This window comes from Atractosteus spatula, chromosome 22 (genome assembly GCF_055471065.1).
Source record: "Atractosteus spatula isolate fAtrSpa1 chromosome 22, fAtrSpa1.hap1, whole genome shotgun sequence".
Taxonomy (NCBI): Eukaryota; Metazoa; Chordata; class Actinopteri; order Semionotiformes; family Lepisosteidae; genus Atractosteus; species Atractosteus spatula.
The window spans coordinates 9,319-36,857 of NC_142727.1; the positions used below are offsets into that span (position 1 = coordinate 9,319).

A 27,539-nucleotide genomic window follows, 5' to 3' on the forward strand; every position below is an offset into this window, starting at 1 on the left:
CTCATAACCAGCTTAAAAACACTCTATACGCTGTAAGGTTTTTACTTCTTAATTAAATGTTTAAAATACACAAATTTAATAAAAAATAACTCACGTTTCGAATAGAATAAATTATCTTCGGTCTTCCTGGTATGTAAAACACATCAGCAGGTCTTCCCCCCCAATCAGAGGCTCTGAAAACAGCGCGCCGTCCACTGCGCTGCGTCAGAGGGGGAGGCGGCGCCGAGAGAGGGAGGAAACGCGGAGCTCCGTATTGCGCGATGTCCGTGAAGCACCGATTGCGTCTGCATTCATAACAGTGTTTAAAATGAAACAACGAAAATCATTTTCTTTGACTTCCAAGTCGCTTGATTATCATTAAGCACAGGTTTCTCAACACTTAGACTACTTTCTGATACCGTTGTAAGACAAAGCAGGAACTTATTGAACTTTCTAATGACATTACAAGCGGAAAGATTATAGATTTTAATCGTCATAAATTTTGATATACATTTTAGAAAAGTTTCATCTATACATACACCGCAAAACTATTCTCGATTGTATTTCTGGAAGCTGTTACACTTAGTTCACAGTTTTAAATACATCTAAATTAAAAGTTAGGTGTTACCATTAGTAATCAATAACAAATTTAGCACTGTAATATATTTTTACAAGATGTGGGGAAAAGTGCAATAATTTATTTTCATTGTTCAAATATACATTAAATCAGAAAATAAGTTAAATACACAGCTAAAGAAAAAAAGAAAATATTAATCAAAATAATTTTCAAAATATTAATTGTTTATAAAATAAAATCTATTAACTAAGGAATAGGATGGCACAGTTGTTAGTATGCTTTTTGTATGTTTTTTTTTTCATAAACACATCAGTAGTACCAGATGTCTCAGTGGCTTTCAACATTAAAATTATGCACGCAAACCTCTGACCTAGAAAGATGAGATATCCATCCATTTCTAATTGTGGCAAAGTGGTTAGCATTGCTATCTTGCAGCACTGGGGCCCTAGGTGCAATTCCTGCTATCCTGTGTGTGGACTTTGCATGTTCTTTCTGGGTTCTTTGGGTTTTCTCCGTATGCGAGATACGATTCCCTCTCGCACTCCAAAACATACTGGTATATAAACTGGATTACAGGAAAACTGACCCTGGTGTGTGTGTTTGTCTACGGTGCTCTGAACGAGTTAAACTCTGATGCAGGAAAAATGTATTTCCCAGAAGCTATACTGATTCTCCATGATGCAGTGCAGGTAAAAATCTCTCTAATACAGTTCCTCCAGGGATGATAAAGACCATGTTGTTTGGCATGCTGGAGCCAGAAATATTTGGATTAATTAAAACACAAAAGCATTGTGATAATACTCCAAAATGTGTTTCAGTTGTACAAACTGAATTTCTTGCTGTAAAAAAATGTCCCTAGGCTTAATTTGTTTGCTATAAATATGCTCCTAAAAAGGAATAAAAAAGCCATTTGATTCAAATAGCTTTGGCTAAATCTAAGGATACTTTGCCCTTGAGCTGTAGAGCCTTTAAATTCGTTGCGTCCTTAAACTGTAGGAGCACACAATGTTTAAAAGACCTAAAAAACTATAGCTTTCATAAAAATGAGAGTATCTTCATGCATCCTTCTTCATAGCACTTTACACTTAGTTTAAACTGAGTGAACAAGGTTTAATACAGACCAGAAGGGGCAGTTCTTTAGCTATACCGCACTCCCGCGTGCACCTCTCGGCGTCGACACCTGCGCCATCGTTAAGCAAGTAGCACTGCTCACGCCCATTTAAACCCTCTCTCTCTCCTCTCAGCCCTCGCTCACTGTTGAGATCATCTTAGCCTTTCTCTTGTGGGTGTACCTTACTAAACTGACTTCTGACTCTGTTTTGTCTTCGGCAACGTCTTCGTTTCTGTCAAGCAGCTTTTGAATTTGGATACCTCACAGACCTGACCACTGGATACCCGACTCTGCTCCGTCCCCGGCTTCGTTTCGTCTCGGGTCTTTCGGATTGGGATACCTCACAAACCTGACTACCGGAAACCTGACCTAGCCTACCTACCCGACCTTGTATTCCATCTTTAGCCCTTTGGATTTCTGGACACCTATTCTCTCAGCACCGCATAGGGTCCTACCACCTTTTTACAACAAGTCCCTAGTGACTTCAGTGACAGAACAGTGAGCCTTAAGATGGACCCCGCAGGCTCTAATTTTCCTTTGGCGCTGCTGGCGAGGCACTCAGGCACTGGACCAGCTCAGCTCTAACGTTCAACCATTGGTTAACCTTGTCTCCGGGTCTGCCCCCCAGCCTGTCATTTCCCACCCACCCCAGAACCCCATGCCACCCCCCATTTCAGCAGCCTCCTACAGTCCTCTGCCTCCTCCCACCCCGGACCGATTCGATGGCAATCCGAATGTGCCAGGCTTACCTGACGCAGTGCTGGAGGTCTTATAATCTCCGTCCAAACTGCTTTCCCACAGATAAAGAACGGATCGCTTTTATGGTAGCCTACCTCTCTGGCTGGGCTCTGGAATGGTCTGTGGGTCTCCTTGCCAGGAATGCTCCGGAATCCTCAGATCTCACAGTTTCAAGCACTGTTGACCACCAGCTTCAGACAGTCCCAATCCTATTTCGCCACCTCTGGCCTTTCAGTCCGTCCTATCACAAGGTGCAAAGCCTCTCCAGAAATACATCACAGACTTTCGGGTTCTGGCCTCCCAGCTTGCTTGGAACCAGGAGGCCCTCATTCATCAATTCCGCAGGGGTCTGTCCCACGCTGGAGAGCTTTGTTTCGCTGGTCGTAGAGTTAGACGTCCACCTGCAGCAACATAGGGCTTCGCCCTGCCTCTAGCCAAACTCCTCCCGTTCCTACTCCGGCTACTCCCTCTTCCCCTCTAATCTTATTGCTGAAGAACAGAGCCGCCGAGTCTCCGAGGGATGCTCTCTTTATTGTGGGGCTCCCGATCACCTGAAAGCCTCCTGTCTAGTTCAACCTCCTCGCACCACCCACCCCCCTGCTAAGGTCAGTATCCATTCTCTCAGTCCTTCCACGTCCGGGCTCTCTCTCCGTGCTACTCTTTCCTGGGGCAGTTCTCAGGAACCCATCTTGGCTTTTGTTGATTCAGGTGCTGCAGGCAACTTTCTAGACTCCGGTCTCACCACCTCTCTAAGGATTCCCCTGCTGCCAATCTCCCATCCCATCCGCATACAGTCCATCGACAGCTCCTCCCTCTCTCTGGGAATGGTGGAATGGCATACAATCCACCTCTCTCTGCATATTGGTATTACTCACCAAGAACAGATCCAGCACCTCCTCATCCATTCCCCATCTCTTCCACTTATTCTTGGTTTTCCCTGGTTGCAAGTACACAATCCTCGTATTTCCTGGTCTTGCCGTGATATCGCTGCCTGGAGCCCTCGCTGCATTACCCATTGTTGTCAACTTCCCCAGAAACTCCCAATCGCCCTGATCTCTCAAGATATCCCATCCACTATACCCCCTGCTTACGCCAATCTTCATCTGGCATTTTGTAAACCGAAAGCACTCTCTCTCCCCCCACATCGCCCTTACGACTGCCCTGTCGAGCTAAATCCAGGTACCTTACCTCCCAGTGGATGCATCTACCCTCTCTCAGTACAGGAATCCAAGGCCTTGGAAACGTACATCCAGGACTCTGAAATCAGAATTTATTCACCCCTCGGCCTCCCCCGCCTGTGAGAGTTTTTTTTTTGGTGTTGGTAAAAAGGATGGCTCCTTAAGACCATGTGTGGATTACTGCAGGCTTAATGCAATTACCGTACAGAACCACTACCCTCTGCCTCTTATCCCCGCAGCCATAGAATCTGTCCGGGCCACCACCATCTTCTCAAAATTTGACCTACGTGGTGCCTACAACCCTCATCCGCATCCGCAAGGGCAACGAATGCAAGACGGCTTTCGTTACCACTCACGGCCACTACGAAAACCAGATCATGCCTTTCGGTCTCACCAACGCTTCGGCTGTTTTTCAGAATTTTATGAATGACATTTTTTGGGATATTATTAAATCGGTATGTCCTGGTCTACCTGGACGATATCTTGGTCTTCTCCAGCACCCCTCAAGAACACACAACCCAATCCGGGAGGTCCTTTGTCGCCTCATTGAGGACAAGCTATATGCCAAGTTGGAGAACTGCCTTTTTCATGTGTCTAGGGTGCAATTCCTAGGTGACATTTCTCCACTTGGTGTTGAGATGGACCCTGCCAAGATGGAAGCCATAAGGGACTGGCCCACCCCCAAGAAGTTGAAGCAGATTCAGCGCTTCCTGGGTTTTGTCAATTTTTAACGCCACTTCATTAGGGACTTCAGTTCTGTCGCAGCCCCCATTACCTCTTTGACCGCAAGGGCTCCAAGCATGGCAAATGGACTCCTGAAGCTGACCTGAAGTGCCTTTCATCACCTTTTCACCTCTGCTACGCTCCTCCACCACCCTGACCCCTCTCTGCCTTTTGTCCTGGAAGTTGATGCCTCCGCTCACAGAGTCAGCACTATCCTGTCCCAATGTCATGGGGACAGGAACGCCCTTCACCCCTGTGGCTTTCTCCCGAAGATTGTCTCCCACCGAGATGAATTATAACGTGGGTGGCAGGGAGCTTCTCTCCATTAAACTCGCTCTTGAAGAGTGGAGACACTGGCTGGAGGGGGCCCTGCATCCCTTCACCATCCTCACCGATCAAGGATCTGACCTACCTCCAGTCAGCAAGGCAACTCAATTCCAGACAAGCCCGGTGGTCCCTGTTCTTCACCCGATTTGACTCTATCACTTACACCCCTGGCTCTAAAATTGTCAAGGCTGATGCCCTTTCCTGCCTGCATGATCCTCCTGACTCTGAGAAACCCCTCGAACCCATTATACCTCTACATAAGATTATTGCCGCCATCCGCTGCAACATTAAGAACTTCATACGACGCTCACTGTCCAGCCAGCCTGTACTCCCCCCCAGTGCCCTCCGGATAAGCTTTTCGTTGCTGACCAGGTCCGCTCCGACATTCTCCGCTGGGGCCATGACTCTCACGTTGCCAGACATCCGGGGGTTCGACGCACCAGCGAGGTCATCTCCTCTCACTTTTGGTGGCCCTCCCTCAAGACCGACGTCACCGACTATGTTAAGGCTTGTTCCACTTGTGCCAGGATCAAGACACCTCGTCTCAAAAGAACTGGTCTCCGTCAACCTCTCCCTATCCCCAAGCGTCCCTGGCCTCACGTCGCCATGGATTTCCTTACTGATCTCCCGTTAAGTAAAGGCAAGTCTGTCATTCTGGTCGTTGTTGATAGATTTTCCAAAGCCACCCAGTTTGTTCCCCTTACCTCGTTACCCACTGCCCAGGAGATGGCTGACGTTTTCGTTCATCAGGTCTTCAGACTCCACGGCATACCGACTGATATAGTCTCTGACAGAAGCCCTCAGTTTACGTTCCGCTTTTGGAAAGCTTTCTGCAAGCCTCTAGGGACCTCCGACTCCCTCGCTACCGGCTACCATCCCAAAGCTAATGGCCAGACCGAGCGTCCGAACCAGGAGCTTTTAACCTACATGCGAGCTTACGTTTCCGCATCCCAGGACATCTGGACCTCTCTGCTACCTTGGGCCGAATACGCCCATAACTCCCTCTACTCCTCCTCCACCGGCATCTCACCCTTCCTCTGCTGCTTGGGGTATCAACCCTCATTCCTCCCGAATACCAGCTCTGATTCCGATATTCCTTCTGTCCGTCAATATGCTTCTTCTCTCTGAAAACTCTGAAAAATGGTCCGGGCCTCGCTTTTGAAAACCTCACATCACTAGAAGAGGGCAGCCGACAAGCACAGAAGACCCTTTCCCAGGCTCCGAAGGGGACAGCTCGTCTGGTTATCAACCAAGAACATTCCATTATGCCAACCCTCTGTCAGGTTGGGACCCCGTTTTATCGGTCCTTTCCGGGTCGTTTGCAGGATCACGCCAGTTACCTTTCGTCTTGCTCTCCCCCCTACCCTTTGAATCCACCCAACCTTCCACGTTTCTCTTCTTAAACCTTATCACCGTTCTCCCCTCTCAAGACTCCAACCTTGGCCACCTCCACCCCGACTCATCGATGGCACTTCCACCTTTACCGTGAATAAGATTCTAGATTCTTGCTGGCACAGGGGGCAGTGCCAGTACCTAGTAGACCGGGAAGGATTCGGTCCTGAGGACAGATTGTGGATTCCAGAATGGGACATCCTGGATAAGTCCCTCATCAGGATCTTCCGTCAGTCAACGGCATCTGGAGGCGCACGTGAGGGGGGGTGGATACCGTCACGAACCACACTCCCGCGTGCGCCTCTTGGCATCAACACCTGAGCCCTAGTTAAGCAATTAGCACTGCTCACGCCCTCTTTCCCATTTAAACCCTCTCTCTCCTCTCAGCCCTCACTCACTGTTGAGATTGTCTTAGCCTTTCTTTTGTGCACGTATCTTACTGAACTGACTTCTGGATACCGACCCTGTTTTGTCTTTGGCAACGTCTTCGTTTCTGCCTCGCGGCTTTTGGATTTGGATACCTAACAGACCTGACTACTGGATACCCGACTCTGCTCCATCCCCGGCTTCGTCTTCGTTTCCGTCTAGCGGCTTTGTGATTTGGACACCGTACCGGCCTGACTACTGGAAACCCGACCTAGCCTGCCTACCTACCTGACCTCGTATTCTGTCTTTCACCCTTTGGATTTCCGGACACCTATTCTCTCAGCACCACATAGGGTCCTAACACCTTTTTTCCCCCCCACAAGTCCCTTGTGACTTCAGCGACATTTATTCTCCTTCGCTCGACATTGACGTTCAGATGTCCTGAAACCTGCCTAGCACCAGGTCGCCCCACGTCCACTACCTGAGGGCATAGGTTTCTATAAGGCATTTCCTGAACAGCTAGCCCCCATCTCACCGCTACACATAGGGTCTTTTTCGAACATAGGGTTCGTCCCTTCTGACATCCGTGACAGAATGCTGAGCCTCCTGCTGACCCCGGGAGCAGAACTTTGTTTTTCTGCAGTTTTTGTTTTTCCACCGGGCTTTTTTTTTCCCCACTCAGCTCTCCTATTCTAATCGTGGGATGCTTTTTCCGACTCCTGTGTGTGTGTGAGCGGGCTATGGCCTGGCTTTCCTCGGGTTGTCTTGCCGGCATCCGTGATTGAATGTTGAGCTTGCCCTCGTCGCTGGATATCACTCAGGTCATCCGTGTCTTGTGCCTGGCTTTCCTCAGGTTGTCCACTCCGATATCAGCGATAGGATGGTGAGCCTTTTTTCCTCTCCACATTCTAATTGGTGGATATCACCTTCCTGACATCCATGTCTGTAAGTGGGCTGCTGCCTGGCTTTCCACAGGTCGTCTTCTGCTGCTATCTGCGTTAGTTTGGTGACCTTTTTTGCCGTTCCTCCATTCTTTTCACTGGATATTACTCCGGACATCTGTGCCTGTGAGCAGGCTACAGTCTGGCTTTCCTTGGGTTATCCACTCCGATAATCAGTGATAGTATGTGAACGTTCCTATTGCCCAGTCTGCTATATTTTTCCCCGGGTTTTTGTTTTTTGCTTGGTGTTTTGATTTTTTCTCTTCATGGTTTCCCCTTCTCTCTGGTCCCCCTGACCCCTGTCTTGTAGAACTCTTGGTTTCCATCTGTTTATTGTGGTCTTGTTACCCTGGTCTCCCACATTTATTTCTGTGGTTGTTTGTTCTTGTGTACTTGTCCTTTTTTTGTTTTACATCTCCGGAGCTCTACCTGACCCCCCCTTTCTCTACCCAATAAAGGTTTATACCCTGGAGGAGGGGGCAGCTCTCGGCTGTGGACTCCCAGAGGTTTCCTTTCAGTTAAATGAAGTTTTTCCTCCCCCCAGTGCTATGCAGCTCACTTATTTGTATGGGCGTCAGGAGCTGCCCATGAAGGGCAGGGTACTGTCACGCCCTCTGCAGCCAGAGGGCACTCCTACTCTGTCCTGTCCTTAGGTTCCTGTGCTTTGCTCTCCTTCTGGTGTCTCTCTCTCTCTGGGGCTATACATTTCCAGGTCTCTTATGCTCCTTCGCTCAGCATTGACGTTCAGATGTCCTGAAACCTGCCTAGCACCAGGTCACCCCACGTCCACTACCTTAGGGCATGAATTTCTATACGGCATTTACTGAACAGCTGAACCCACGCGAACCCCTGTCTCGCCGCTACGCATAGGGTCTTTTTTGCTCTCCTGCCATTCTACAGTTTGTCCCTTCCGACATCTGTGACAACTGCACAGCATAGCACAATAGCTATATTTGGAAACCAAGAAAACAGTAATGAAAAGTACATCTTTCTCAGGATAACTCTCCTCCCAAAGAAAGCAAAGTAACAGTTTCAAAATGCCCAAAAACAGTATGTCTTCCATAAGTGTTAAATTTCAGAACCAATGTGAAACTGAAATAAAACACAGGAAATCCAGAATGTCAGGATTGACCCGCTGAGGAAACGGGAAGATGGACCCTATGCGGTACCTTAGGGGGCTAGACGAGAGGCGAAGCCCGAGTCGAGTTCCGAGGTTTGTAGAAAAAGGCAGGAGAGTAGGTTTCCAATCCAGAATAGGGCAAGACTGAAGTCGTCGTCGAAAAGGCAGTTCCACGAGTCAAAAGGTGAAGGTCAACGAGTAGGTTTCCAAATCTACTGGGGCAATACAGTAGACGTAGTCAAAGGCGAGTTCCGTGGTTAGTAACAAAGAGCAAGAAGGAAAACGGAATCTAAGGCGAGGCAGGTGAACAAACAACCCATACCGGGCAAAGAACAGGGGCTTCTGGAGGGTTTAAGTACTGTGAGAGGGAGAAGGTGCGCTGATTGATGGAGTGTCGTGGTTGGCTGATTGGCAGGAGCGGTGTCATTTAGCAGAAGTCCTCAGGGCTGGAGTGTGATTAGTGCGAGTGCACTTCCGTGTGAGATTGTGGTGGGATGAAGGTGTGACAAATTACTGGAAGCACCCCCCATCCCAGTGTATTACCTGCAGTGTTATCTTTATTTTTTAAAAACAGTTTCACAACCCAAAGCAAGGCTGTATAAGGTGAGGGGGGCTGTCTGGTGTCAATAAATGCTATTGAGTCATGAAGAAGACCCCCCTATTCCAGTGTATTCCCTGTAGTGTCATCTTCAACAAAAAACAGTTTCACAACCCAAAGCAAGACTTGGAAAGGGCAGAGGACCTGCTTAATGTGTAAAATACTTACTTGCAGCATTGTTCAACTGCTAATAAGCTGCCGAGTAAAAAATATTTGAATTTTCCTGCCGTCAGCAGTATTGTGTATATAGTTGACCCTTACCTGAATGAAAACAGGACATAAATAAAGGTTTTCAGAAATCAAACAAAGCTTAATTCTCATGCTTACAGTTTAGGTAATTGGAGGCTGCGCTGTTCTGCTTCCTATGGCGAAATAGGAGTTTCCGCACAGAGCCGTATTGAGCAGTATTTCTCACATTGTGAGAACCCCAGCGGTACCCCAGGTTCCAGTTAGTGCCTAATTACACATCGATGAAAAACCAGAGGTTTAAAAAAAAAAAAGAATTAGCTCACTGATATGGAGGCTGTGAAAATTTTCACAAGTCACGGTCTTTAAAATGCATTTGGTTTTAAGGCTGTGTTTCCCTTCCAAAGGGATGGACAGAAGAATATTCAAGCGTGGTAAAAAAAAAAGGGCTTAAAAACGACAATGATGGCTGTGAAAACAGTCACAATGTACTTTGTACACACAGCAAGTGTTTTTGTAACTAGGAGGTTTCATGAAAAAGCTACAGGTGTGCCAATTGTAATTGTTTTTATTTTTACATAAATTATAGAAAAGTGTCATCTATACAAAAAAAGTTGCATTTAATACCACTTGATAGTTATATTAATAGAGATAAGCTCTCTATTTAAGCTCAGATCAAAGATCAAGCACAGATCAAACAGCAATCTCACACACTGGGTGTCACGAATGTCAGAAGGCACGAACCGTGGAATGGCAAGAGAGCGGAAAAAGACCCTATGCGAAGCGGCGGAACAGGGAGTTAGCCCAGGCTCAGCAGTGCAAAGAGTTCTGGAGTATAGAAACCTATGCCCTCAGGCCACGGACAGAGCAGCGACCTGGTGCTAGGCGGGTCTCAAGACATCTGAACATCAATGCTGAGTGAAGGAGAGTAAGTAATCCGGAAATGTATAGCCCCCAATAGAGACACCGGAAGGAGAGCAAAGCACAGGAAACTAGAGACAGGACAGAGTAGGAGCGCCCTCTGGCTGCAGAGGGCGTGACAGTACCCCCTCCCCCCCTTCATGGCCAGCTCCTGACACCCATAGAAATAAGTGAGCTGCACAGCACAGCTGCACAGGGGGGGGAGGAGAACAAAGTAATGTAGCCAATTCATAGAGGGGGATTATTAGGAGGCATGGGAAATTTGGCCAGGACGCCAGGGTTACACCCATACTCTTTGAGAAACACCGTGGGATTTTTAATGACCACAGAGAGTCAGGACCTCGGTTTTATGTCTCATCCAAAGGACGGCGCTTATTTACAGTATAGTGTCCCCGTCACTATACTGGGGCATCAGGACCCACCTGGACTGCAGGGTGAGTGCCCCCTGCTGGCCCCACTAACACCTCTTCCAGCAGCAACCTTAGTTTTTCCCAGGAGGTCTCCCATCCAGGTACTGACCAGGCTCATGCCTGCTTAGCTTCAGTGGGTTGCCAGTTGTGAGTTGCAGGGTGATATGGCTGCTGAGTTGCACAGCACTGGAGGCAGGAAAAACCTCATTTAACTGAAAGGAAACCTCTGGGAGCCCACAGCTGAGAGCTGCCCCCTCCTCCAGGGTATAGAACCTTTATTGGGTAGAGGAAGGGGAGGGGGGGTCAGGTAGAGCTCCAGAGACTTAAAAAAAAAAAAGACAAGCACAAACCACAACAGAAATAAACCTGGGAGACCAGGGTAACAAACCACAATAAAAAGATAGGAACCAAAAGTTCCAAGACACATGGGACGGGGGGGGGGGGGGGGGGTTGGACCATAAAGAAGGGGAAACCAGGAAGTGAAAAATCAGAACGCCAAGCAAAAAACAAAAACCAGGGAAAAAAAACCACAGACTAGGCAAAACATGTTCAACATTCTATCACTGATATCGGAATGAACAACCCGAAGAGAGACAGACACAGAGTCCGCTCACAGACACAGATGTCCGGAGTGATATCCGGCAATAAGAATAGGAAAGCCAGCTCAACATTCAATCACAGATACCGGGAGAGACAACACGAGGAAAGCCAGGTATTCGGAAGTATGTTGGGACGGCATAACACAGAATGACCCGCTCACAGGCACATAAGTCAGGAGTGGCATCCCACCCTGCAGAAAGACAAAGCACCGCTCGCGGGGTCGGAGATGGCTCAGCATTCTGTCACGGATATTGGAAAGGACGAACCTTGGAATGGCAGGAGAGCGGAAAAAGACCCTATGTGAAGTGGTGGAATGGGGAGTTAACCTGGGCTCAGCAGTGCAAAGAGTTCTGGAGTGTCGTATAGAAACCTATGCCCTAGAACCACGGACGGAGCGGTGACCTGGTACTAGACGGGTCGCAGGACATCCGAACGTCAATGCTGAGCAAAGGAGAATAAGTGACCTGGAAATATATAGCCCCAGAGAGAGAGAGACACACCAGAAGGAGAGAAAAGCACAGGAAACTAGGGACAGGACAGAGTAGGAGCGCATTCTGGCTGCAGAGGGTGTGACACTGGCACTGATCTGTGATGTGGTTGAGTGTGAATTGTGGTGCTCCAGCAGGAAAAAATAAATAAAAACCAGTTAAACAACTCTTAAGCATACTATAGTTTTTGATAAGTTTCAGTGAAAAGACCACGGGCACTTTTCCTCTCCCCTACATTCTCAGAGTAGAATAGGCATACCTTCCAATGAAAGACCCCCATCCCCTTATGGACAGAAATGTTTTCACTGCCTATTTAGTAGTTATTCAGAGGGAAATGCAGTGACATCACTGCGCTGGCAAGCATGCTCTTTAGATAATGCAATTCCATATTATATTCCCTATTATTTACATTCTAAAAGTATGCTTTTGTTTACTCCGATAACAAGCGTATTCGCAGAAAAGGTTAAAATAACACTTCTCACAAAGTATATAAACAATATGGTCAGAAGGAGCACGTCAAAACATTTCCAAAATAATTAAATTCTGAAAAGTATGAGTTTCTTCTACTGTGATAATGGATGCAAGTATTCATGGAAAATGGTAATTACTTAACTTTGAATGTTTTGTGATATTTAGAAAGACCAACAAATTCAATAGTGTCAATAATAATATCAATAGCAGCTTGAAATTCGTTATTAAGAAATGACTTAGCTTCAAACATGTTGCGATATTTAGAAATCTATAACAAAATATAATATATAACAGCAGCAAAGGCAAGGCTTATAGCAGGAGTAAACTGGGTGAAAACTCCAGCTGAATCCCCAGATTTAAACCCAATAAAGATGGTATGGCATTCCCTGAAAGACTATATTTGAAAAATGGCTAAACCCAGCACAAAGCAAGAAGTGATCAATGCAATTTACAAGTTCTGGTAAGAAGAACCAACAGAACAAAATTGCAACAATTTTATTAACAGGCTGTTTCATGTTCTTCCTAAGATTGTTGAGTGGGGGGGGCATTTGGCAATGTGCGTTATGCGAGTCAGATTATGAATGAATAAAAGCATTTCATTAAAAATGCGTTTGCGTTTGTTTGGGTGCTGTACTGAAAAATAAAGCACCGTATTTCATTCAACGAGCGTCTGAGTCACTGTGTCCGTCCTATATAATAATGTCGTGTCACAAACGACTGACTTGCCTTAACAAAATGAATTTACTAATCCTTTCACCTGGCAATCTATCTGAGAAGCCCTCCATGAAACCAAAAACCACAGCTAAACGAGTTTTGATAATGAGAGTCCCCATTTCCCCCATTTTGATTTAAATCGCAAATGCATGTTTAATTAAAATGTCTTCATTGATTCACAATCTGACAATGCAACGGAAATCGTTATCTTTGTCTTCTAACCATCTTAAACTTTCAGTATAGCTTTCTCACCATTTACATTTCTTTTTCATACCATCCCTAAACAAAGCAGGAGTGGATTGTACTTCCTCTTGGGAAGAAACATGGAAAGATTGGATTGTAATTGTTTTTATTTTTTAAATAAATTTTAGAAAAGTAATCTGTACTAAAAAGCTGTATTTAATACCTCTTGATAGTTAATAGAAATAAGAATTCAAGTTGATACTGTTTAGACTTAATTTTAAACTGTATTACAGCATCATACACATTAAACATGAAAAAGTTGGTATATTTAATAAAAGCAAGATTGCGCCGTTGGACAGTATAAAGTAAGTATGATTTTAATGTTTGTAATCGCTATTCTTGCAAGTACAAAAACTGGAATGCTACAAAACCCTAAACAGACAATACACACTTTTAGTTTAGCACGTCTATTATCACTGTACAACACTACTCCAGCCTGCGTAGTCTGCAAAAGAACAAGTAATAGGTTTAATCCATGCTGAAAAGAGAAGAGAGAAAATGCAACGTTTCGGCTGTGAAGCCTTCTTCAGGTGTGAGGGTCTTCAGCTCAAAATGAAACGCTAAAATGTAATGTACGCTCTGAACGGTTTAAACATATGATTTGGACTTGCCAGTGCGGTGACGTTACTGCCTTTCAAATGAAATCCTGCTAAACTAAAAATTAGACACAAGAAGAGTATTATTGGACAATGTTGTGAGGCTATGTTGTTGACATCTCTCTGTGAACTGAAGAGTTAAAGTGTCTACTTTTGAAAACTTGTTAATGCAACACAAAAGATTACTGTATTAATGATGTAGCGCTTTCGGGCTCACGTGGGTTTGCACCCTACACCCTGCAGTACTGCTGTGTACATAAACTATGAACATTTGAAATTTAGAAAATGTCGATATACTGTAGTGTCCATAATATTTCCAATTTTATTTTTTCAAAGAAATGTTTGTTTAAAAAAAATCACTGGATTTGAACACACAACGTCACACTAACAAATCAGTCACTTAAGCCATCACGCCACTGACACAGTGATTTAGCATTGTGGTGAAATAGCCATACACATATAAATAGAAAGCCTTATACTAGTGTTTGTGCTACAGTACTTCCATCATTATTAATTTCTTTAGATACACGATTCCATATTATATTCCCTATTAATAACATTCTAAAAGTATGCTTTTGTTTACTCCGATAACAAGCATATTCGCAGAAAAGGTTAAAATAAACACTGTTCACAAAGTATATAAACATACAGCAATATGGTCAGAAGGAGCATGTCAAAATGTTTCTGAAATAACCACATGCAAAACTTTGATGCTTAAAATGTTTAGGGAGCAATGGAATACTGGTGTGTATTTTCTTTAAACTACCAATACCAGCAATATACAGTTTAGATAATATGTTTATATTCCTAAATTGATATAATTTATGAGCATGTGAAAGGCATGGTGAACCGGAGATTCTCAAAACTTACTTTGCATGTTTAGAAACAAATACGTGATTGGATCAACGAAATGCTGTGGTGTTACTTTTTGTCTTTTAGTTTACAAAGAATGTGGACCAGGGTAATACTTTGAGTTTACAGCTTGTCCAAGGTCATTCATTATTAATACTATTAGTAATATCTAAAGTTAAGACTGATGCATTAAATATTTCTGCATAATTAAAATGATAAAGGTAGGTTGTGTACTTTTATCCAACTGAGCAATCTTGCTTTCATCAACTATACCAACTTTTTAATGTATGATGATTAACATGCTGTAATACAGTTTAAATTTAAAAGTCTAAAGAGTATACAACTTAAATTCTTAATTGAATAAAGATTGTCCCCCAGCAGTGAGCGGGATTCAAAACTGGCGTTTTCTGGTGACAGCTCAAATACTGTACATGAGAGGTTAAGCTTTATGAGCTCCACCTGGCAGTTTTACAAGGTGATTCCGGATACTATTAACAATCTAATTTGCATACGGTAAATTGCAGTATGACATGAAATTATGCGTTTTGATGCGACGTGCCCACCGTGTTGTACCGCAGTGTACGCACGTTTTGAATGGCTGCATCTGTACAATTCGAAACAAACCAACCCCCAAAACTAACACCTCCCTTCCTGCACAATACCCCTTGCTAAACAAATGTAATTGTGCACACTTCCATCAAGAAACAACAAACTGACTCCACAATCATAGAGCAAATAAATGCTCCAATTTCAGTTCTACATTGTATTGCGCGACTCACAAAAAAAAAATACAAAGCAATAGAAATTCCAAAACATGACATTTGCAAAGTTTCATCATAACAACACACAACCAAAACAGACTATTCACATTGTTAATTAAGACTTTGACTTAATTCAAAAAGAACATAACCAGCACATTCACCTAATAACAAACCATAACCATCAACAAATTGTTAGTGTAATAAGGGCATCATTAAACGCATCCAAATATATACAGGGCTTTACTTACAATGACTCAAAAATAGGTGTGAATGGTTCAATTAGCCAAAGAGCTTACCACCAGGGAAACAACAGTTCTAAACAAATTTACTTCAGATATCATTCAGCCAAATCATAACAGAACATCTTCAATGTCTAAAACTAGAACCAATAACATTATAGCCATTGAAAAGAAGTGAAGCTCCAACTCTTCTCTGAATCCAACATGGCCTCATCATTCACAGCCACCCTCACTGTAAATCAGCATACCTTACTCCACAACTTCAGAGTACTAATCTAAACAATGTTACCAAAAACATTCATATTATAAAAGCAAAATAGACTACTTTCCACATCAGCTAAAATGACAAAACTGAAACCTCAGAACAACCATAAACCTAAACATCTTAGCATGTTTAAAAACTCATATTTAAGCATAAAACATCACAAAAATAAGTATTCAATTAAAAGGAAAACTCCTAACCATTAAAAAAAACCCACCACATTCATCATTATCCAAAAAGCTCAGTGCAGCCAACCTGACGCTCTTCCTCACTTTCACATCAATAATATTCATACTATCCTTTTAAGTTGCCCAAGTAGAGCATTGTGTGTAACACACAAACTTCACATCGGCACCCAGTTTATTTCCATCATTCCAAAAGCCACAAAGTCAAAATTGACTCTCCTTCAATATTCCAGTCACTTGTACCTACAGTACAAAATTCACAATTCAATAAGCTTTAAATACCATACATAACAAAACACTTTACCAAATTAGTCCCGAACCCTTTAACTCCTTCTCTCATCTAGAAAGGAAAAACCATTCTGTAATTGTTCCAAATGTCAACTTCCCATCTAAAATTAGATATACAACAAAAAGGAGTTGCACACCACAAACATACATCTCAATTTCCCCAACTCAACCCTTGCCTAAACATTGAACTGGATCTAAAATACTACCTACTTGCCAACTCAATATACATTCTCTTACCTACCACCTTTTTGAAAACAATCATCCAAGACGAATGTCCTATAGCCTTGAATGCTTACAAAAACCAATGAAAATTAACCACTTAAGGTCCAAACAGGTTTAAATCCTACCACCCTTTGGAAAACCCATTTACAAAGGTGACCTTTTAGAAGACAACCCATGGCTGAAAACATTTCAATTCAAAGAGTATAACCCTCACAAGCATAAACATCAGATTTCAGAACACATTAAAATAAAGTAACTTTTCTTCCATATCTTCAGAAAAAAAAGTCTAGTTTCAACTAATTATACTACCTTTCAACTCAACACATACCACAAACCTTCCCCAACCCACATTGCACAAATATTCTAAACCCCTACAACCACCCCCCAACAGACATCAAAAACACCCACCTTTTGCAGCCTTCAGGCCACCAAAGCTGCAAGCCAAGACCTCCTACCCTTACAGGAGCCAGACACAGACTGACTACTAGAACCAAGGCTGTGTTTTTAAAACCCTCATCATTAACTCAGAGGTGTGGCTAATTCACCAAGACCCTATCCCAACATGTCCTCAAAATGGTCAATTTGCAAAGCCCTATTGTTCATAATGCGACACACACCTGTTTCCGATGACTAAACAAGTATTAGCCAGCCCATCTACAGATCCAGCCATTCAAAATGCATGGGCAATAATGTGGGGGGGTACTTAGAGGTTTAGGATCTGCTGGGTAACAATTATTTTTACAAACACTCAGTTGTGGGACTGCACTACTTTGTGGAACATTTTGACAGTCTTTAGAAGACTGTCAAGTTTCAACTGAATATGTTACCTTTCATCCATCACATACAAAAACCATTCCCAAACTCACAGTACAAAAATATTCTAAACACCTTCTTCAAATTACCACCCAAACCCAACAAACACATCAAAACCACTCACCTTCCACAGCAGTCTTGGGGCTAACACAGCTGCAAGCCAGGAGCTCCTACCCATCCAGGAGCCAGAAGCAGATTGACTACTAGTCTCCAAGGCTGTGTTATTAAACCCCTCATCATTAACTCAGAGGTGTGGCTAATTAATCAAGAACCTATCCCCACATGTTCTCAAAATGGTCAATTTGCAAAGCCCCATTGTTCATAATGCGACACACCTGATTCCAATGACTAAACAAGTATTAGCCAGCCCATCTACAGATCCAGCCATTCAGAAGGCACGGGTGATAATGCAGGAGTACTTAAAAGGTTCAGCATCTGCTGGGTACTGCAACTTTTTACAAACACTCAGTTGTGGGACTGCACTTCTTTGTGGAATATTTGGACAGTCACCAGAAAATGCCTGACTCTAATCCAAGTCAAAGGTAAGGAACAATTTTTTGCCAGTTATAGAAATTGAGTTGTATACTGTGTATGACAGCATGTTAAATATTAAAGTACTTAAAAAGTAAGTAGATATAATAAAAACAAGATTGCTTAGTTGGATATATACAAATAGTTTATTATTATACTGTAGCATGTGAACGTGATGTGCCTCTTTCAGGTTTACATTGACAAAGAGAAAATCCAAATAGAAAATTTGATAACAGAAATTAAAAACAAAACACAATATATAAACCATGTACACAACAGTATTCCACCTTCCTCATACATCTTTTTAGGCATCAAAATCTTTAAATTGGTGAATTACAGTGGGATAAAGAAAAGTTTAAACATGCTGCTTCTAACACTATATAGTTTATATACAGTACATGTGAAATTATTTTTATCCTTTTCAAAGAATACATAGTAAACACCACTTGCTGTTATAAATAATGGTACTGAATTAATACCACTTGATTGTATTAATATGGAATCACGTAACTAAGCAGCCAAAAATATCACAAATGGATGTTTTGGAAACATCTGGACTTTTAACTTTTAAAATGTTTTGTGTCCCTGTAGAGGTAAAGGACAATAGATAATAACACTTTATTGGCCATATAATTTTATGGTATTAGGAATTTGTCTTTCCACATACCCCAATTGTCTCTCCATGAGACATACAGGGAGAGAAGCTCGGGGTCAGACCGCAGGGTCAGCCATTTATACAGCACCCCTGGAGCACTTGGGGTGAAGGGCCTCAATCAGGAGCCCAATGAAATAGGATTCCTGTGCCAGCTGTGGGATACAAACCAGCAACCTACCAGCCAGTCTCAGATCCTTAGCCATAGAGCCACCACACCATGGAAAATGGGATTTCATGGCCCATACAGGAATTGAACCCACAACCTTGAACTCATTAATACAATACTCTAACCCATTGAGCTATCTAGCACCCAACAGCACACATCATAATGAAGCAAGCTCTACCTGTTTTTCATGCCTAAAGATTTTTTTTTACTATCTAGTTATATAAAAATCTTAATATATTATACATACTATTTACTATTTCATGTTTTTAAAAAGTAGACTTTGTTTATTAGAAAAAAAAAACTTCAGCCCTAAGCAGGAATTGAACCCAGATCTCCCAGGGGGTGAAAAGACCACTCAGCCAAACCCACTGCACCAACAGAGCACTTGGAATTTCTGCTGAAACAGACAGGTCAAAATGTTCCAAAAGTAATCAGGACTGAATGAGTCACAAAATAAACATTTACAAAGAAAACAGACTACAGTTATACAATCAGTTACATAAATCTTTAATATTTTGATCCATTAATGTGATTACTAATTTCTTTTACTACATATTTCCATTTCATAATCATATTGGGAAACTGTGGTGGCTCTGTGGCTAAGGCTCTGCACTTGTAGCTGGAAGGTTGCTGGTTCAAATCCCACAGCTCACAGAGGATGTTTTCTCCATTGGGCCCCTGAGCAAGGCCAATTGCTCCAGGGGTACTGTATAATGGCCCCAGACCTCTCTGTATCTCATGGAGAGCAAGCTGGGGTTATGTGGAAAAGACAAATTCCTAATGCAAGAAATTGAATATGGCTAGTAAAGTACTCTTACCTCATTCAGTGGATTCTAAAAAGTACATGTACTTTACTGGAATAATGCAAGGATTAATAGAAATGATTATATGCTTTTTAAAAGAACCCATAATATTTTAATCTTAATAATGTTTTAAACTTAACATAGTCAGAAAGAGCACATCAAAACTTAACCACAGAAAGTGAGTCTTTGATGCATAAAATGTTTGTAAAGTGCAATCCTTCTGTGCACTTTTTATTTAAGCTACCCCTATCACTTAGACATAAAGTATAGTGTTTATATTACTAAATTAATATCAATTATGATGATATGATGTTCAAAGATTTATGCTCCTGTTATTTTTATGCTTAGCTACCAAAATTTTCCCTTTTGTTTTAAAATTCGATATTAAGATTCCATATTCAGCAGGTTTAAACATGCACTTTGAATGCCTACATCTGTATAAATCTCTTGATCAAAAAAGAGGCTCAAAAGTGCAAACAATATTCATCAATAAATAGCTTCCCAATTATGATTCAATCAGTCGCACTTTATTTAACCCCAAAAATGAGAAATTCATGATCCATCTTCAAATGAATAGATGTATTATATTGAGTTTGTAAAACTGTTGATTTAATTCAGCCAGCCACTATAGCAGTCAGTTGTGAAGGTTTCACCCCTCACTGGACTTGGTACATTCTGAGGGGGAGGAGCCAGCCCAGCTCAGAGGATAAAAGAGCAGACTTCCTGTGCCTCTGTTTTCATTCAAGGAGCTGAGGAGAGTGGTGAGTACTGTTTCCTTACTTGTGCTGGGACAAATCTTTTGTTTGCTGGTTAGTCCCATGTTTTTTCTTACAAAGTTGATTTTAGAAAAGAGGTACTTGGATTAAATACACTTGGCTCCTACTGCAAACCTTTTGTGGAGAAAAGTATTTATTTATTTGATATTTAACAACTAAATCTACTACCTTTTTTGCAATAACCTACTCACACATGTTAAAGTTTCTACTGACTTTATAATTGGTGGAAACTTCCAAACAGGTCCATGTAAATTAAGAGGATTTATTTCATAATGTAATTAATTATAAAAGGTTATAAGAAAAAGTGTTAAAAACAAAACCACAAATTAAAGTGTCTCTTTAGCTAAACCATGGAATTACAATTCAAATCCTACAAAGTTGGCATTTTTATGATTAACATGGTACTTGAAAAAACTGGGATATAACTAATGAAATAGATTCCAATTTTAAAGGTCATTACACTCTGTACTGGACTGACCCAAATCACACTCACCTCTGGGATTGGAGAAAAAGACCCCTAAGCTCTAGTAGAATAAACTGAGCAGTTAAGCTACTGTACCAAAAGTAGAAGAGTAATAAATCAACAAAACCTTGATAACTACTAATCTCCTATGACATATATGAATATGGCACAACTGGAGTGGCATTTAAAATATTTTTAAACTCAGTATGTCACCATTGTATTGTTAATTAATGAAATTTAACTACATGTCTACAAGCAGTTGAACATGAAGAGGCAGGATCTGGACAACCTGACCTTTTCACATTTATTTGGGTTCTTTTAAAAATGAAGAAAAGGTTGCTTTAAGTCAACTACCAACTCAAGCTTATGATGTGATAACTAATGTGAAACAGTATTTTTATTCACCCTATGAATGATACATACCATTGCTTATTAAATGTCAATGTGCACATTCTTGCTTCTCTCCCAGCCATCATCATGGTTCCAAAGGACTCCTTCATGCAGGGCTCATGAAAATAAACACTCCTTACACATGGTATTTGTGTCACCAGTTTATTTTTCTGCACATTACACTTTAGAGAACAAGTGCATCGGAACCAGCTTTGGACTACTCAATTTTCTCCCCAGTTTGTGCGTTTCTTCCAAGTTGTGTTTCCTGCACAACTCCAAGAACACAAAGGTAGGTTACTTGCATTCTGGCACAATGAGATGGGAGAAATAGACTTGCATCCCATCCCATCTTCAGCAGTGCAGTGACCTGTAAAGTTAAACCGCTGTTAATGGATTTGTACCTCCTTGCTGGCAGGAATCATTCATTGTACCATCCCAAACACATCTACTCCACAGACAAATCAAGCCCTCTATAAAACCAATACCTCACTAACTAAATAATCTAATGACTTTAAAAGGATGAAAATTGTAAATGTGTTCTTACAGAAAGCCTAAAGTATAAATTTAAATCATTTTACTGCTAGCAGTTGTCTTCCCTAAACTGCAACCTCTCAAACTCCATCTAAGCATGCCAACCCCTTTAATCTACAACTACTGCAGCAATAACCATTTGACAAGGTTAATAAAAAGGGCATGTTGCAATCTCAATCCCTACACTACAAAATTGCTTCATCTGGAGCACTACATCCAATACACTTCTTATTTGGGTGCAGTGGTGGCTCTGTGGCTCAGGATCTGCATCTGTGGCTGGAAGGTTGCTGATTCAAATCCTGCAGCCAGCAGCGGAATCCTCCTCCATTGGGCCCCTGAGCGAGGCCCTTAACCCCAACTGCTCCAGGGGTGCTGTACAATGGCTGACCCTGTGCTCTGACCCCATGCTCTCTCCTTACCTGTGTCTGTCTCATTGAGAGCAAACCAGGTATGTGAAAAGACAAATTCCTAATGCAAGAAATTGTAAAGGGCTAATAAAGTGAAGTTATTTCACTTAAAGGTATCAACAAGTACCTCAAGCCAAAAATACTAATAGCAGCACCCAAATTCACTACACAAACCTTGTATACTGGACAACTTAAACTGCTTCTTGGATATTTTCACCTGGAAGGGAAAGGAAGACTAAAAGACAAATACATACAGTAAAACTAAAATTAAACACCTTGTAAAATATGAGTGTCTCCAGTATGACTCATGGGAGGTGCTGTGAAGAGGACCATTAGCAACAACCAAAGCCAAGAGTGAAAAGATAAACCACTTTGCCAACATTACCTCCACACTAGACTAATACTGTTTAGCAGGGTACTGTCTAGTCAACAGGGTAGGTAAAATAAAGGTAAAACAAACTTACTACAAAAGTTTGCCTACCAAATCAAACCAGATGAGCGCAACCCCCCCCCCCCCATAGACTGTAGGTGTAAAGACTCCCCCCCATCAGAGGTGGCACTGCAAGTCATATCAGGGGGTGTCCAGTGTGCCTGTTACAACCCCAAGTGTCTAGGGATGTAACTTTTAGGATGCTGGTGAAGGACTCGGGAAGCATAAGTTTTAGTCTAAAAAAAAAATTTAAATACATAGACTAGTATTTAGAAAGAACAGAAGAGCAGTGCCAAAGAAAACAAAAAGAAGCTGGATAATGAAGTGAGGGAAAGTGACCATTCTACCAAAACAAAACTCAGGTCTTCAGCATCCAACACCCTGGCTAACCTTCACCATCTACCCAAAACCATACAAAACAAAAAGGCACTCAGCCATACTACACTACTCTCATACAAACAACTACATCTGCACAATATAGCCAACAAACAACTTACCCTTGACAAATTCACTAGTAAACTACAAACAAACAAGAATAAGCAAAAAAACAGCACAAAAGAACAGAGGTTGATAACGCAAAATAAAGGATAAACAAAGTACAAAACACCTCCACAAAGCCAAAGCTATACAAAAAAGCACACAAAGCAAAACGGAACCAAAATACCCCTACATTCTGAAAACCACCAAGTTAAATACTGAATAAGCCGAGATCAGATTGGTCGAGTTTCATTAAAGATGTCAAAACGGCAAAGATGGATGAATTAATGAACCAGTGGGGAGGGACAACAGCCAAAGTATAGAACTTAACATTAAAACACAAACCACACGGGGACAAAACTACCTTTATAGGACCCATCCAACTGGGGCTCTTCAGCTGGAAGCCAAGAGGTCACCCTTCACCAGGACTCTGCCTTCACACTGGACACCACCGTATCTGTGCATATTCCTTTCTACACAACTGAACTAATCCAAAGCCACCCAGCGGTAATTTAAAACTCTTCATAAACCCAAAGCAGCATTTCAGTTCTGTGCTTCACACCATCAATGGCTAAATATACCTTAAAACTCACCTAGATTCTCAAAAAACATAAAATACCAAGTTTGTGACTGTAAACCAATACTTAGATCCATAAAAAAAAAACATCCACTACCTACACCAAATGTACACAGAGTGTAACCTAAATCCCGAGTAGTAAAAAACTGAAATCAAAAACTCATTTAGGGTGTAAAATGTCCAAGTACAGCAATGCAGGGAAAAGCAGATCCAGTGCCAGTATGTATTCAATATAAGAACAGCACCTTGTACAACCACAATCAACATGCAATAAACACAAGAACAGATTTGGTACATTAGCAAGTTTTATTATGATGCCATACAGACAAAAATACATTCAATACAGGAGAACATTGTCTAGCAAAGTACTTACAAATCCACAAAACAGAACACAAATCCCCCATGACAAAAGTGCTTTCTGTGCAGGTATGAAAAAAGAGCAACTTTCAGCTAAACCAATGCCTCTTTTCCCCCACATGAGTGGATGGCATAACTACTCCTTTTACTCATTTCTACTTTAGGGGCTCAATTCAATTTACTCTAAAGCCAATGCAAGATTTATGTGCATGTGTGCACCCATGCAAATAAATCATTGCTTGACCTTAGACTCTCAAACTCTGCTTTTCAAATGGCCCATAATTTACAAAATGGTTCCCAAGCTACAAGACTAAACTCTCCCCATTCCCACACTGGAAGTCACTTTGTCTCCTCCCTGCCAGGTGGCTCAGGTGCTAAAGTTACAATCCAAGATGCAAACAGCCTTTACAAGACCAGTTTGCAGAGATTCATTTATAGCTTCATGCACCACCTGAACCTCTTTCCACCCCACAAAAGGCCTCCCCCTCATTCTTCGCTTGTCATTAGGAACTTGTACAGCAGTATCGATGCTCCTCCGTGGCCATAGTCTTCCAAAATCAAAACAGGCCCACGAGTCTTCTGGCAAATCTTCACAGACGGATCTCAGTCTGCTACATCTGGGCTCCCATCCTGTTAAAGGTCCTCTCTCGGCAGCAAAGGCCTGGTCACCCCCCGACAGCAGAGAACCTAAAGGAAAAAAAGCTCGACAGTCCTCTGCACTAGTCAGAAATAGTCCAGTCTACATTCCCACTCCCAACACCCATTTTGACCAAAATGATCAGTTCAGTGCTACACAATTCCAGAACAAACCCAACAGAAAACCACCCTGAAATGTGCAAAAGCAAAAACCCACAGTGCAGGGCTCCTACCACAGGGGAAAAGTCCATCGCCAATATCTGCATTAAAGCATTTCAACATCTGCACACAAGTTCTCAAATTACATCCCAAAACAGACCGTTAACTTATCCCTTCCCTCAAGCCAGTTTTTCCTTGCCTGCTTACCAAGGACATAGATCCATTTCCTTGTCCGCCTAGGTCTTCATCTTGACACAAAAGACAAATTGAAGCAGTTAATGTAGGTTACAAAACCAAATATCAAATTCATTAAAAATGCAAGGCTTTCATATTCTCCCACATTTCTCTGATAACAGTATCTTTCATGTCCATTAAAAGAGCAACAAACCGTAAGAAACGTTTTCTAAATGTACTACACAATTCCCATGCACATGCCAACAGCTGCCTAACCAATAAACTCACTGGACTTTGTCACAATATGCAGTCTACACAAAATGTACCTCAAACCAACATACACCCAGAGCATACCCAAAATGCTCCATCACACCTCCTAGGAGGGGGAAGAAACTCACCCAACTCGATCCTCTGATGAAGCTTTTAACTTGCACCCCACTCCTCCGGCAGATCTTCACAGAAACATCCCAGAGCCCAACCCCATCTGTGCTCTTGGTCATGAAAGATCCTCCCTCTGAAGCACAAGCCTGCTCATCTCGTCTGGCAGCAGAGAGCCTGAAACGGAGAGAAGGATTTAGACCAAGTCCTCTGCACTTAGAAACAGTCAAGCCAGCATTTCCACTCCCCAACATACAGTGTAACACTAACCAACAGGAAAACACCCTGCAGAGAAAACCCGCCAGTCCAGGGCTCCTGTCGCAGGATCCACTGCAGCTCCTCCCCAGGGAGAGCAATTCCTGTGCCAACACCCATCGAGAGAACCTGGCTGACGTGCCGTCTACAGCAAGGACTCGACACTGGAGACAGCAGCTGGTGTGCCAAGTCACCATAGTACTGCTATGCATCTAAAGCGATTCATTTACATGTGTACCCATGAAATAAAATCACATACAAAGCAGTAATTCCATCTTCCAGAGCCAGAATGACAGCCACTCAAATGCACATGAGTTTACAAATACCTCAACCAAACAGGGAGGAAAAATGAGCCAGAAAAAAAGCCAAAAGAAAAAAAATACACCACTATGACTCAATGTTTAGCACATTAAAGCATCACATCAAGAGCTCAAAACTAGGCCTAACCCAAAAGCAGCTTGTCAACCTTCAAAACACTTCTTGCACGCAAGGACAAATTAAAAATTCATTTGATTTGGACATGGATTAGACAAACAAAAGTGAAACTCACCACTGCTCCAGGAACAAAATCCTCCGAGATCCTTGCTTCGCAACTGCTCCAAGATCCATAGGCAGCCACGAAATTTAAGGATAACCTGCAAAACATCTCTTCACTCTCCACTGTTAAAAGCGCAGGACTTCAATACTCGCATCAAATCAAACCGATTGTATCCTTTTAGCCAGCCATTGAGCTCCCCATCAACAGCATGGTGGCATGTACCCGTGTTAAGACAGTGACTCCTGCAAGCTCTCCATCACAGTAGACAAGTTCAGCAATTCAGGCAGTAACCAAAAAGACAGCTGTCAGCTTCTTTGTAGTTCTGCTCTTCCAATAGAAGATATCCAAAGAATCTCTGGATTCAGTTCAAAACTCCATCTTAATTGTCACCAACTCACTGAAATTCACATACAGCACAAAACAAAACGCATTCAAGTACTTCAGATCCCAGGTGCATCTATCTGCAAACATAAAAATGACCAGCTCAACTCCTCCCTCAAAATTGAGCTAAAAACTTCTAGCTTAGATTCTACTGTCCAATAACCCAGGTAAACAAGGATGACCAAATCCATTTACAGTTGTATTCCATGTAGACAAAACAGTCAAACAAATCCCTCTTTTAAAAAAAAAAAACAGCCTGGTATTAAGTCAAATTATAAGTTGTACATCCAATCAAGTAGTGGTTGATATTCGGGCTCTTAACACGTACCTAGGGCTGCAGTAATGTGCCTTTTAAAGACCAAATTAAATTTTGGTTTTACATAAAGAACAATTCAAGGTGCCCCAATACTCTTGAGATCCACCGCAGAACGAGAAAAACACTGACCATATTCAGTACCCAAGAGCTGCAGCCTGGACTGAAAGGGTTTAAAAGCTTAAACACTCAGAACAAACTCAAAAGCACTAATAGCACTCAAAACCTAGTGATGGGCCACAACCAGTGGATTTAAACCTTCCAGCCACTTCATGCATCTACCATCAGGTGGATTACAGCCTGTACACATACAGATCAAACCAAGTCTCGCATTCCCAAATGAATAGAAACTCCTCAAAGTAAAGGCTCGACAACCACTTTGCCCAGGTTGACACTTTTACAGCCACATCTCCTTTGTATTAGCTGCTGTACAAGATACTCAGGGCAAAACAACACCATTTTGTATATTATACATCAGTACCAAACTTGTACATGGAACAAAAAAAAAAACTTACTGTAGCATTTGGAATTGTTTAAAAGAAAAGAGTCCTCTAACAAAAGCATTATAGTTTTCATGCAGCACACATCCACTTCCAGACAGCTGGAAACTCATCCCTCCCCTTTCTGCACTAAAACCGACAGCCTTACTTTCAGTGAAAACATTTTGGTTTTAGGGCAACTTAATCCTTACAATGAACCCCAGCTGCAGTCCTAGTCTAGAGTGTACCACATCTGCAAGTTACTCAGGTGGAGATTTAGACTTGATCCTCTGCACTTTTTAGAAACATTCAAGCCAACATTTCCACTTTTGAAAACGTTCACAGCAAACTGTGTTCACGAC

At 42.3% G+C, this 27,539-nt stretch overlaps 1 long non-coding RNA gene across 1 annotated transcript; it reads right to left on the bottom strand.

Annotated features, from left to right (window-relative positions):
• Positions 1-23,829: 23,829 nt before the first annotated feature.
• Positions 23,830-26,295, bottom strand: LOC148816346 (uncharacterized). Its single transcript, XR_016094709.1, has 4 exons — positions 26,017-26,295; positions 25,232-25,388; positions 24,867-24,907; positions 23,830-24,551 (listed from the first exon to the last, which is right to left on the bottom strand). It is a non-coding gene; the product is annotated as an uncharacterized LOC148816346 (long non-coding RNA).
• Positions 26,296-27,539: the final 1,244 nt, after the last annotated feature.